Raw genomic sequence first — 14,042 nt, forward strand, 5'->3', positions numbered from 1 at the left:
AGAGAAGAAGGAAATTTGAATCAATACTTTGTTCTGTGAAACTACCATCCTTCTCACAGAGAATGAGCTGCTAGTGGCCATCAGATGCTTACCATTGCTGAACAGCAAACAGTTCATTACTCAGTAATGGAACAGAACAGAGATGTTCTTCCTAATGACTTTCAGTCCCCGTTTCTAAACACCCATGCACAAGATATTGCACTTTCAGGTTTCTTTACAGCTCATTAATGTTTATTCTCTTAATCAAGTAATGTATTCTACAATAAGGCAAGAAAATCCGAGAGCTTTCCCCAGCTCTCTGAAGAAGCCTTTTATCACTGAACAGAAGTCACAAGCATTTTTTTCTGTACTCACAGATCTATGAAGTATCTAGCTGCTATTCTCAATATCTTTCCCTTAAAAGCAAGGCAAGCGTTATTTCTCACATGTTTTTTGCATGGATGTTTTCAGGGATACTCTTCATTATACCACACTGTACATGTTTATTGTTCTCTCATTTTAACAGCATCTTCCCTGCCACAGCAGTTTAGAAAGAAAAGAACTGAAAAATATCCTTGGCCGCCAGATACCATACAGCACCAGCTACTGCAGAAATAAGTAAAACTCACCTACTTCCATAAGCACCAAAACAGCTGCAAAAGAATGGACATCTAAGCCTCCACCTCTCATACATCGGTAACCAAACACGAATCATATCACAAATCATCAAGTATAAGAGCATCAAACATTTCCTTGCACAGGAGCCATTTTCAAATGATACCTGAAACATATGCTGAAATGTGGAGCAGGAAATTTGCAGAAATTTTGATAAGAAAGCGGAAAGCACAGCTTTGCCAATTTAACTAGTTCAATTCAACACTTGCGGCAAATACATGGTTTTCTATCCAAATGTAATTTTATATTGGAAAAGCACCACTTAAACAAATGCTTAATATTCTGTATGTCATTACTTTCGCATGCAATGCAATTTTTTCAATTTTGTCCTCTGTTTCAAAGGTTTTCCTTCATTGAGGGTTAAGTGATGATTTAAAAGCAGAAAAAGAGAAGACTACATGAATACCAAGTATGCCTCATACTCAGAATCACCAATTGCAGTGATTAGTCTAACTTCATAATTCAATTTAGCAAGGATGCTAACATACAAAGTCACAATAAGTTACTTTTCATTCTATTCTGGCTTTTCCTTTTATTCTGGCTAAATAGTGATTTGGTGTTCATTTACACTTTCTCTAGTCACCTGGAAGACAGAACTACTCCACTGTTAGTTGTTACATTGTTTTTTTCCACAACTCTTGACTGGACAAAACAACTGTGGTAATACAGAACAGCACTGACATCTTCCAGCATAGTTGTATTGAAGACCATGAACTGCATAGCCTGAGCAATTCTGTCAGTGGACCAAACTCAATATTGCAGGCATAGATCATATGTAGCCCTGAAGTATGAATGCCTTCAAGTTACCCAGAAAATAACAGTCCTAGAGTAAAGAAAACTATGGAATCATAGAATATATCCTAAGATGAAAAGGACCCATGAGGACCATCAAGCCTGACTCCACACACGACCACTCAAAAATCAGACACCTCCTGAACTCTGGCAAGCTTGGTGCTGTGACCATTTCCTTGGGTGTACAACTACTATCATCTCTTACGGAAAATGTCATGAAATGGTTATCTGATAAATTCTAAGCAGTCATTTTGCAGTACTGTTCTCTACAAAATGCCCTACATTTGACATAATATAATTTCCCAAGATAGACTTTGTACTTCATTGATGTTGAGACAGTAGAAGACCACAGAAGCAGCTCAGGGGAGTTTCTGCAGTTGGTAGCACAAAACAAAACGGTAGCACAAATTCAGTTGCTGCCACTTATTTTCTGCAGAGCTTCAGCGCTTCTATGCATGTTAACAAAAACACGTTCATGTTTAAAATTAATCATGTGTAAAAGGTATTACTGAATTAGACCAAAAGCATGGTTAAGCCAGAGATGCTGCTGCATGGTTTAATACACACACAAAAACAGACCAAAGTGATACCTTTGGAAAAACAGAGTCCCTTCATTACTGTTGTTACCACTTCTACATTTAAACAATGTTAGGTGGGATATAGGATGATCATTTTTGTTAACTTATGTACCTTTCCCTAAGCACAGTGCTTACTCAGATCTACATTATCTTAAATAGATTTTAATTACTAACCAGAAAGCTGTAGCTTTTATCATTCCCTTTTCTCAAAACTATTCTGAATAACAAGACATTGTCAACTATCAAAAGCTTCCAAAGATGTAATTGAAGACAGGAAGAATTAACCTGACTAACTGCATGGTTGCTTCTTATCTCTCAGACACCCAAATCTACCACACAGTGTGATGAGAGCTTTTTTTTTTCCCCCCTTTGACAAAAGCAACAAAGAATTATCTAATCAGACATGTTTTTATCCATCAGATATTTGTTTGAAAAGAGTGTTGTGCGTCTTGTAGGAATGCAGACAGAAACAAAAAATAGCACCTCTCTATGTTCTGTGTTCAAAGCTTCTATTACAGTAGTGATTTTTCATTTATTTGATTGTTCACGCCTTTCCTCCTTCATACTTCAATAATTTCCATCTTTTTCCTCACTGATTACATTTTAATAAGTTTATCCTCCTGTCCTATGAGGTATAAAGCTTAAAATAGATCCTCAGTATGAAAAAGATTAAAGAACCCCAACATGCAAATAAGTCAGGAAACGAAGCTATTTTTATTTTTTTAAAAAGAAAGTCCAACAAGATTGTAAAGTTAACCATTCAAACTCATTAAAATGAATTCACATAAACCCTGGTAGAAGGATTTAAGCTGAAGGACTTTATGCTTGGGACAGTTGATGTTTCTGATCTTTGTGCATCAATTTGACTAGGATGTAGAAATTAAGCACACAGTAAACAGTATAGTTCATTCAAGTGCCCATACCCACACTTTATATTCAAGCTCATTCTCACATCTTTCCTTAGGAGTATAAAAGAAACAATTCCCAATTACTTGGCTCAAAGAAAAAAGCAACCAAGCAAGTCTCTTGACTACTCTATTCAGCCACCTCTTAACCAAAAATTTTCTTAACGAACTCACTAAAAGATCAATAAACTGAGCTATATCTATAATCAAAAGAATTTGATGAGCTGGTTTCACCTAATAAATGGCAAAGCATCAAAGCATAAAGCAAGATTGAAATGTTCATACGCCATTATTAAAAGATCAATTTGAAGATGTTCTAATTCTCTGCTGTTACTAAAGCACTTCATGAACTAGAAAATATTCAGTGTTGTTTGTTTTAATCTTTTATGCTATTTAACAGTTAAGATTTCCACTCATTTTGTGTGTTCAGCCCTCTGCAACAACGTTATAGAAGCATGGGGTCTGATTTCAGTAACAGCTAATTGTACTAAGTTTAGGTAAAATAAGTAATAGTAACAAATCAACTACTAATTCCACCATTATCACTGCCCCTATTCTCCCCTAGGTTTTTCCTTGTGTATCTCTATACACTGAGCAGTCATGAATTCCACAAACTGCTTTATTTAGAAAACACCACATCAAAACTAACTCTCCTCCCACTCCAAGTACCAAGCAAAAACAAAAGGGGAACAGTCTGCCATTAACATCTGCCAGTTTCCTGCAGGCTGCTTCAGGGAGATAGATTAAAAGCAAACACTTGCTCAGAAATTTGTCTCCAAGCAATTCTAAGAACAGAGCACAGATTTAAATAATTGCTTGCCGGATGGAGCAGCAGTCATAAAACCAACAAAACTGAAACATCATCCACTTATGAAACATTCTCCCTGTTACACCTCACTAAAGCTATATGTCACTGGAGGTGGTTCTAACTATTAATCAGCCAGGTGTTTGTGCTTCAGAATCAAATTACTTTTACCTACCTGTCAGACCAGCCCTAGGACATCCAGAGCAATAATATGCAATCTTTCTTCCTTTGCAGAAGAGTTTAAAGACTTCCAAAACCACAGAGGAAAATTGTCTTCCTAGTCACTTCTCATTCCCACCCATGCTTTTTGTTGTTTTTTCAACAAATTGCAACCCAAACAACCAATCCTCTAGTAGACATCATTTTTCAAGGATTTCATTTTGTCAGTTGTTGATTCCACCAAGTTATGTCTACTACAGCTTCACTCTGAAGGCAGCACTTGGCTTCTTTTAAAAACAGTGATTCACTCAAAAACGCCACAATGGAATAAAATCAAAATACAAATAGAATAATAGAATTAAAGATTGGAGAGGAACCACTAAGATCATCTAGTCCAGCTATTAACCCACATCAAATAATTTCAAACTGCGTTGAGATTGTTCAAACTTTAAGAGAACTATTATGGTTTTCTTTTAAAAGCAAGTCTTTTCAGATCACTGAAACTTAGGGGCTTCAGTGTTATCCGCACTATCACAAGACAGCCTGCATGAAGTCTGGAAATAATCTCAAGTCTTCCACGAGCACTAAGTCAGTTTTGAAGAGACGCTCAAATACAAACAGGAAAATAAAGGTGGTGAGAAGAGGACAAGCTCATGCAGAATCACTCAAAAGACACAAATGATGAAAAACCCAGAAGTATCAGCTTATTTTTCTTCTCTCTCACAGACAGCAGTGCAAATACCTCACTGCACTGAGTGAATGTCACCATTAAGTCCAGATGGACTCACTTTTGAGCATCACTGCCCAGTCACATACTTCCAGTGCTTTGGTCTGACACCCAAAGTGGTCTTAAATCACAAATTGGATTCCTTTTAGCCAAAGTCAAGCAACGACTGCTTATGGGCACTGAATCCATAAAGTCAGACTGGCCCGATACAACATATGGACAGGTTCCTCTGCACTGATTGTTTTGCTACTTACTTAAAATGAGCTGCATCACTTCCCAACACATACACAGGCAGAAAGTATCTCCCTAGCAGGAAATTAGCTATGTGCATTCATCCACCAACACAGATGCAACGTTTTAGGTTCTTTCACTGGAGAATGTCATTCTTCCTAACTTCATACATCAGCAGGGTTAAAACCAATTGCCCACAATAGTTATTATGGCAAATAATACTTACACAAATTTTATTTTCAGAAGTAGAAAATAACACTCATTCCTTTTGCCTCTCTACCAGAGGCCAATAAATAAATAAATAAATAAAATAAAATCACTTCACAATCTTAAAAGCCAAATCAATTTATTTGTGAGTTCTGTATGCCTCACCACTGAGCAATGTCTCTATAGCTCATGGCTTTTGTTGCAAGCCAGATGAAAATCCAGCATTGCATCGTGAAACATGGTCAATAAAAGTAACAGAAATGGAGAGGTAACTGTAAGTCCAGATTAAAAAAACTACTGAAAAAGGCAACTTTCACTTCACTCATCCTACTCATTCATGTTTAGTTTTGTCTTAACCACAGTAATTGCTGCTCAGCTCCTCCTTTAAAACTTTATTCTATACTTGCACATATATTCAAAATACAAAAATCTTGCACTTTTATAGCTATGTTTACCATAATAAAAATTCTGTTTTTCTTTTTTTCAAAGTTTAGTTAAACATCTCAAGACTCTTAAAAAAAAAGAAGATTAAATAAAACCACCATGTCTTTCAGAAAATATATCATGTTTCTGAAAAATGGAACAAAAGTGCCTTTACTCCTGAACACTACAATTTCCTAAAAGACAGCTTGCTTAAAAATAGGTAACTGGACTAATACTCTTTTTTAAATGTCCAGTGTTACTATCATAGATAGTTTTGCAGTAATTTGAAACAAGCAAGGGCAGTTGTTAAAAATCAGAATTACAGAATCATTCAGCCATGAACAAGGATAAGCTTAGTATCAAACCTCTAATCAAGGATTTTATCTCAAAGCCTTTAGCCTTCAAGTAGTCAAAAGAACAGAAAAATGCCTATAGTAAAAGACTGTGGTCAGTCACAGCCCTGATCTTTCAGGGCAGCATCAGCAACCGAGAAGCCTGTGGGAAAGCCAAATACACAAACAGGCAGCCCTACCTACTCCCAGTCTAAGTCATATTTCATTATACTCTTCTCCATCTCACATGACTACACCAAGGTTTCTCATAAGCTATGTGATTAAATTCATCAAAAGCAGTTTAAGTTTCTGCAATCAATATTTATAAGAATCTCTCCCAGTGCAAATTGAAAGTATTTTTTCCATTATGTTCACATCCTACTCACCAGCTGGTCAGTCAAACAAGCAGATTCTCTTTGACCTAAGTAACCTTAGGGAGATTATTCTGCTGTCATATTGCTGTGAGGCAACTAGTTCTGGCCATGTCAGTAAAAATGCTGCAATGAAAATACAACTGGGTTCAAAGCTAACCTTTATTTGTTCCCTGCCCCCATTAGTACTTCCCTTGAGGATGCTGCACCAGGCTCTTAACACGTGGCAAAATACTGAGAGCAAAATGACAACGTGATTTGGGCAACAGCTATTCCATATAAACAGTCCACATATTTAAAATTCTCTGGTTTTTCTTTCCCTCCTGTAATAGCAATAGTGAAATACTTACAATCAATAAAGACTAAAGAAAGGGAAGGAAGGAACACTTCCACTTCCTTGCAGTAGTTATTGCTCAGCACAGTTAGCTCCACTGAAATAGAGCAACTATTAGCAATAGCAAAATTATTTACCTACATGAGCGTTAGAAAGGATAGACCTTTAAGAATCACACTGTGGTACAGCAAAACCCATGCACAGATAACTCCTGGGCACACAGCAGCTTGTGGAGCACTTCCTAGCTGCATGGCTGCACACATTGATATTATTTCAGCTCTCTATTGAGGCAGAATACAGATCTCTTTTGTTTTTCACGAAGAGAAAACTCAACAAACAGGTCAGAAAATGAGCTGCATCACCTTCACACCACAGGTCCAGAAGGAGTATCCCAGAAGCATCTGCCCACAGAGAGGCAGTCTGTTGGTGGCCCTTATGTATGCACTCAGTCTTCTTCCACACCCAAAAGCATCAGGCTTTGCTGGATGAGGGCCACATGGACAGAACAGTCATGCAGTATACAGCTGGACAGAAATGCAACTCTTCATTCGGAAAGAAGTTATGAAGTTTCACAACTTGCCAAATAAGTGACACTCTTGACAGAGGTTACACTGTTTCCTGCCATACAGCTGCATGGCAAGAATCAGAACAATGGCAAGCATCAAATCAGAGTTAACTGAAACCTAGAAGTAGAAATGAAAAGAATTATTCAGCCTCTGGGGATTTAGATCCTATCAAAAGAAAAACTGAATCATGCATAGTGACATACACAGCTAACTAAAAGCTGTATGATTTTGCAAAGCAAAGATCATCATTTGACAATAATATTAAATCAATAGCTAAAAAGTTATTCTCAAATTAATGCAAAAAATTGATTTGTCCTTGCTCATCCACAAACACCCAGATGATTTAAAATATGATAACAGATTTACATTAAGGTGGATCTTAGGAACAGGTGGTAAACAATGTTCAAGCTCTCAAAATTCCACTTGCAAATCTAGAAAACAAAGTGTAGGTAACCTACTCCAAAGCCATCAGTATATTTGCACATAAGAAATAATGCATTTTTATCTTTGTATTCACCAGTAAGGAAGATTTAATTTTGCTCACTTTTTTATTAGGATCAACTAGTATCATCCTAGAAGGTGACTCTAATCATTTTTCTTCTGTTCAACTGTGAAGGTAGAAAAAGTAATACTTGAACAAGACCAAAAGCTGGTCTACATTTTGCTGCAACTACAAAAGCTACCCAAGCACAAGCTTAAAATTTCAGCATACTAATGAAATCCTGGTATTCACATGCCCAATCAATTCAGCAAAGTACAAACTCAAACTTACATTTGGACCACAAGGATCTTTGGTCCATTAATAAAGTATCAAAATAGCTGAACAAGCAAAGTGAGATGGCAAACTCTTGCAAAATACTCATTTTAGATATTGCTTCTAGCATTTGACCTGCATTTGCATCATGTTTTAGCCAGCAAAGGAAAAAACCTTTTATCTGTAGAAGTCTAAGGTGATTGCACACACATATGGATAGTATACACAGCTAAACACTTGGCACCAAAAAATGCGCATATAATCTCACATTCTTTTATGAGGATGTATTTTTTAAAACATTGTGAGACAGTTTAGATTTACCTTTCACTGGAGCTCTTTTTTAACCTCCAAAGTCTTTATATTACGTTTTCCAGATAAAAGCCTGAAATGTTCAAGCCAGAATTATTGAAGAGCTGGCAAATCTCTTTCATCTCCAAAGTATTCTGTACGAGGCGGGAGAAAAAGTTACGAAGCAAATGATCAGCCTTTGGCGCACTGTGCTCACTTGCACTTCAATCCTTCAGATTCCTCTAGGATCCAGTTCTTAATTCCTTAGCCCTGTGCACCTGCTTCATGAAAGGCCATGCCACAAGTAAATTAGTGACTTGATTGTGTGTGATATTTCAGATGTTTCGAGGAATATACCTAGTAACACCTCTGTACAGTACATTAAAAACTGAATGTCAAATCCTGCCTCATCAGAGCTCTTCTCCTGAACTTTACCTTCAAAACACAGCTCTCCACTAGATTTTACTTAACTAGCTATAGAAGCGAACGTACAAAATGCTCACAGGTAGGTTCCTAGGTGACCTAAATAAATGTTCCACTTCCCTGAGTTCTTCCTGACATCATGTAATGATCCTGCATTCCTACCCAGGCCATCAGACCTCATGGGCCACTCAATTCAAGGCCATGCAACTGTTCTGGGTTTCTGTGGCATTAAGGAGTTGCTCTGAAGCTAATGTCTGACCAAACAGATCCTCTAAAAATGTATTTCAAGAGAAGCTTCAAAGCTTTGATGACTAAAGCAATTGTGATCCAGTGAATCATTTCTCTCTGTCAACAAAACACATATAGACTGTAATCCCACTCAATCGATGACCACAATTACTTCTACAGCAGGGCTCAAATAAGGATCCACAAATATAAAGTTAGAAGAACATCTGCAGCTCCAAGTGCTTGCCTGTCTACTTGCTGCAGACTTGAATCCAACACAACAGTTTCTATGATCCTTGGTAATCATTACAGCATAGCAAACATATAACAAAAGAAAAATAACTAATTTATGCTACAGCGGTCAGTTTTTATAGTATTTCATTGCACTTGTCACTGATTACTGCCTCTAGACTGCTATGACTAGAAACAATAGAAGCAAAATTATTTGAGCTATGCACAGGAGAAGAAAAGTGCCTCTGTACAGTATGAACATAAATTGATATCCTGTTCATTTTTTCATAGATAGGAAACATTCACATAAAAAAAAAAAAAAAAAAAAAAAAAAACCACCTGTAGAACCACTCTAAATCCCAAACAGATAAAAGAAATAAATGAACAGTGATGAGGAGGTTCTTTTAGTGTAGGTGTACCTGATGTGGAGATTAAGAAACAGCTGTTCAGATGTTGATCTGATCATTTTAGTACAAATCCCAATCAATCAGGGGAATGGGGAAGGGGAGGTTGGTGACTATTATGGATTAGAGTCATGGGAAATGGAAAGCAGGCGACAGGAAAGGAGCAAAAAATTACGTAAAGTGGAGATAGTCACCACCAAGATCCAGCAGCATCCCATCGCCTGCAGTTCCAATGGTCCAAGGCCGATGCAGGAGCCAAAGCACAGGGCAGAGTGGTCAACCTTAAGCAGCAAGGAGATACAGCAACAGAGCAGGCCCAGGGTAGTCCATCATCATGCAGGTATCTGATGATCTGATACATTGTTAGGTATCTGATGTCAGATGCCTACCCTCTTGGTTGTAGGTCCCTTTTTTTATCCTCTTTCTTCTGTCAACGTGAAATTGCTGGGTGTTTGGTTAAGAGTCACGTGCAGCACCCCTGCGATTGCTCTCTCCTGAAGAGAGCCCTCCCACACAGAAGACTGCCTCCCTGCCATTAAGCTGCTGTTTATCTCTCACTCTCCTGGCCTGCAAATCTTCAGACAAAAGATTTCTCCAACTTTGACCAGGACTTGCCTGGACTAGTCCATCTGCGCTCCTCAGCAAGCTTTGAAACAAAGGTTAAAAAAAAAAAAAAAAAAAAAAAAAAAAAAAAGTCGTACAATGACTGATTCTAATTAACGTGGACCTCAAGGCATGGATCTGCAAAACAGATGTTACACTGATCCAATAGAATATATAACACATTAACTGCAAATGAAATGAAGTACCCTCTTTCGGAGACAAATCGGAGTTCTGTTGCTCTAACTTTCCTCCCAGGAAGCAGAGGAACCTTTATTGCATCCTTTGGATCACTGTCTGGTGTAACCCAACACATCCAGACTATTTCACCAGCATGTGCAAGCCATCAGCAAGTTTTAATTAGCATCTGTAATGCTAGGTAGAAGCTGTCCCTGTAGTCTCCGTTCTTCTGAAAAGATGAGGGGAGAAAAAAAAAATAAAATTTACACCTGAGAAGAGCCAAAGATACTGTGGAGAGGCTGGAAGTGGCTAGAGCAATCTATGACCTGAGGCTTATTTTGAATGGTCTGTGGTGTTTATACAACCTGTTCTGAAACACCATAAACTTTTACATGAGACCTTTAGGCACCAGCAAAGAAAAAACAAACGTAAAAATAGTCTGCACTGATACTTTGTTTTAGTTAAAACTGTCACAACTCTAATGTGAATATACAATAGTTTAAATAGTCTACAACACACTAAGTTTGTGAAACGAATGATCAAGGCACTGCTTCTAGACCAGCAATACGCACCACTCACTAAATATAAATAAATAATAAAACATTTCATTCTGAAAGACAGGACTTCTGCAAATGCAGAGTCAGCTATTATTTAAGCCACTTCTTATATTCTTCATTTACAGCTGAAAACTCGAAATGATTTACCAACCAGATTATAATTTGAAAGAGCCCTTGTAATGAACCACCCTTCTAGCAACTGGAAATCCACAATCCTTCCAATAAAGGAAACTGGGATCCTTCTAAGGTATTAACTGAAGCCAGGACATGTGCTGGATTTGTGAATGGAAATAACATGGCCTCCAAAAACAAGTGTTACATTCCCTGACAACTCAGTAAATGAATAAGTAACAGGAGACACAAAGTATGAGACATTATCTTTCAAAGCTGAGGAGATGACACTAAACATTTGACATGCACATGAATGCAACACAGTATCAAACTAGATACATTTTAGTTACACCTAGTTCTCTTTGGTTTGTCAAGGCAGAAATGTGAGAAATTGTGACTACTCCAATTTTTGCTGAGAAAAATGTACTAAAATGAGGGCAGCCTGTCCCACAGGCAGGCTGTCCTCATGGGGAAAAAGAATTGCTCACTGGATGCTATAGGAACATCTTATTTGATCTTTGCAAATTGCCTTTCTCCTCCTGTCATGTGTGATAGGCTGTAAGAGCCTATTTTTTCTTGATAACCTCCCTGCAGGCACTAAGGATGCTGCTGGATGTCTTCAAAGCCATCCCTACTCCAGCTTGAACCAGCCCTGGTCCCTTATCCTCTCCCCACAGCGCAAGTGCTCCAGCCCCAGTATCCCACGATCCTCTGCTCAATTTAGTCCAGATTGTCAGTGTCTTTCTTGTATTGAGGTGGCACATGGGGAATCATAGAATTATTAAGATTGGAAAAGATGCTTAAGATCATCTAGTCCAACTGCTAAGTTCATACAACAGTTTAGGTGTGGTCTAATGAGCAGTGACTGAAGGAGGATAGCTACCCCCTGTGATCTGCCCTTAATGAAGGTTTGTTACCACAGAGTTCTTGTTCCACCTGCTCATTTCCCAGGCTAAACGCATTTTCATACATACAGTTGATATAGGAATCCTTTCCCGTTTTGTCATTCATGAGGCCTCTATCACTTCACATCCTCATCTAACATATACTTACCTCTCATGTTTCTCCTTACTTAAGCTCTCTTCACCAGGTTTTCCAGCTTATTGTCAAAAATACTCTCACTTCATTCTGTCAGAAAAAAAACTTATGCAACCCTCGACCTTCAAAGACAGTCTTGACAGCTAGCAATCCAGCTTTCCAACTACAACACCTGCATCAAGAGCCAGCTGTTGACCTACAGGATCTGTTTCTTTCTCTTCTAGCCATAGGGTCCCACAGCCTTAAGTCTCATCCATCTCAAAGCTGTGTAGTTGCTCTGAATGTGCTCCAGGTCCCTCCTGCCAGTATCACTGATGCAATACCGATGAGCAACAGGCGGCTGGACTGGACAAACCACTTAGACTGTCTATAACACCAGATGCGAGTCCCCGGCAACCATAAACCTCCCTTGTGAGACAGCAACTCACACTGATAAGCAGGGACCCTGTTCCTGCAGTAGAGAGCCACTTGTCCCTTTTTCTTGGTGCTACTGCATGGTTCATGCTCAGCCACCTCCAATGCTTCTCCAGACATGACTTCTACCTGCTTGTGTTCCACCAAGGCACCTGCATATCAGTGGACGGAGAACAAGCTGTCCTTATGCTGTCAGAAATCGTGAGCTTCTGCTCTTCTCTATTCTAGGATCTGCTTGTTAACCAAGTGCAGACTCTGCCTTTCTTTCACCTTTTTGAATGGCAGGGTGAAGCTCTCACCTCTGCAGAGTCTCTACAAAGATGCATCAATCTATTTGTCATTTTCCCTGATTCTACTCATGGCAATCCCTGTTCACAGGAAGACTGGTAAAGCAAGAAGGTCCTCATCCTTCATATAGATAACTCTTAAAGAAACAGTCCCTACCCAGTTTGTGTTCTACACCTGTCATAGCAAGACACTACTCTTTTCCTCGCTTTTCATTCTAATAGTATGAATGATAAAACAGGGAAGCCCAAGCAACTTGCAGGAAGATAAGAATAGCACCACATGCAGAGAAACAAATAGGGCACAGGCATAACAGTAGCTCTTGTCACAGTCACTGAGAGTAATTGGTACATAAGATTGTTCAAGAGTATCCATTAAAAAAATTTTAGAGTTGAAATTTTTCACTCCCACTGGTGACAGAGTGCCACCACAAGAGTTCTAAAAGGCCCCTAAGTCCGTAAATTATATATTAACACAATCTTGATCATTGCAAAATGCTGACATCTCACTCCATCCCAAGTCCTATTTCCTGTATAGGATAGGCCCTGCCTCTGGCAGGGGGGTTGGAAATTTGTAATCCTTGAGGTCCCTTCCAACCCAGGCCATTCTGTAATTTGACATTCACCATCTTAGATACATATTTTAGGCACACGTTGTTACATATCAATGATAACATAAGCGTTTTCTACCTAAAGCTTTTTTAGAACAAGCTTCCTGGAAAAATATTTCATATTGAACTTGAATAAGCTCTTCTCCACAGAAGTGCTCTACTTAGACTCTAAACAACTCTGAATTCAATTTCTACCATAACAAATGTGATGTCCTCCGATCCCTGACTTTGCTCAGCTCATTTGCAGGCATTTTGATTATCCTCACTCCTTCAGCTTTCACAAACAGTACCAGAGACCATTCAAACAACAGGCACCATTAACTGCACAGAACTCATGGAGCAGAGAGGAAAAATTGTTGGCATTTTGGAGTTCTGAATGCAAACGAGCCTAAGCTCCTGTGGAGTAAAGCTGCAGATTATTTTCCCGATAAATTACTTGGTCAATAAATCTTGTCACAACATCTCTCCACAAATAAAAGTAGCAGCTCTCAGACGGCTCTGAGGTGCTCTCTGTGTTCCCTGGGAAGCTGAAGAGCACATCTGGGGCCCAGTAAGGGCAATCATAGCAGATCAACATGCTTGAACAACATCTTGAATTTTCTTGACTCCAAACACCAAGGCAAAACTGAGTTTGTACAGGTTTCATATGAAAACAGAACTCAGAAGTCAAAGTGAAAACTCAATTCTTCAGAATTGTTTGTGATTCATATGTAACTTTAGCAACACAGTTGTAAGTTTACAAATATATTCTGGAATGCTAACATTTTGACCAAAAAAAATTATACTTCCTTAAGCAAAACCACCCCACAAACAGCACATATCAAAACAGCTCCGTAGT

The sequence above is a fragment of the Centrocercus urophasianus genome, unplaced genomic scaffold (genome assembly GCF_019232065.1).
Source record: "Centrocercus urophasianus isolate 14NV4802_14NV808 unplaced genomic scaffold, USGS_Curo_1.0 seq_11, whole genome shotgun sequence".
Classification (NCBI taxonomy): Eukaryota; Metazoa; Chordata; class Aves; order Galliformes; family Phasianidae; genus Centrocercus; species Centrocercus urophasianus.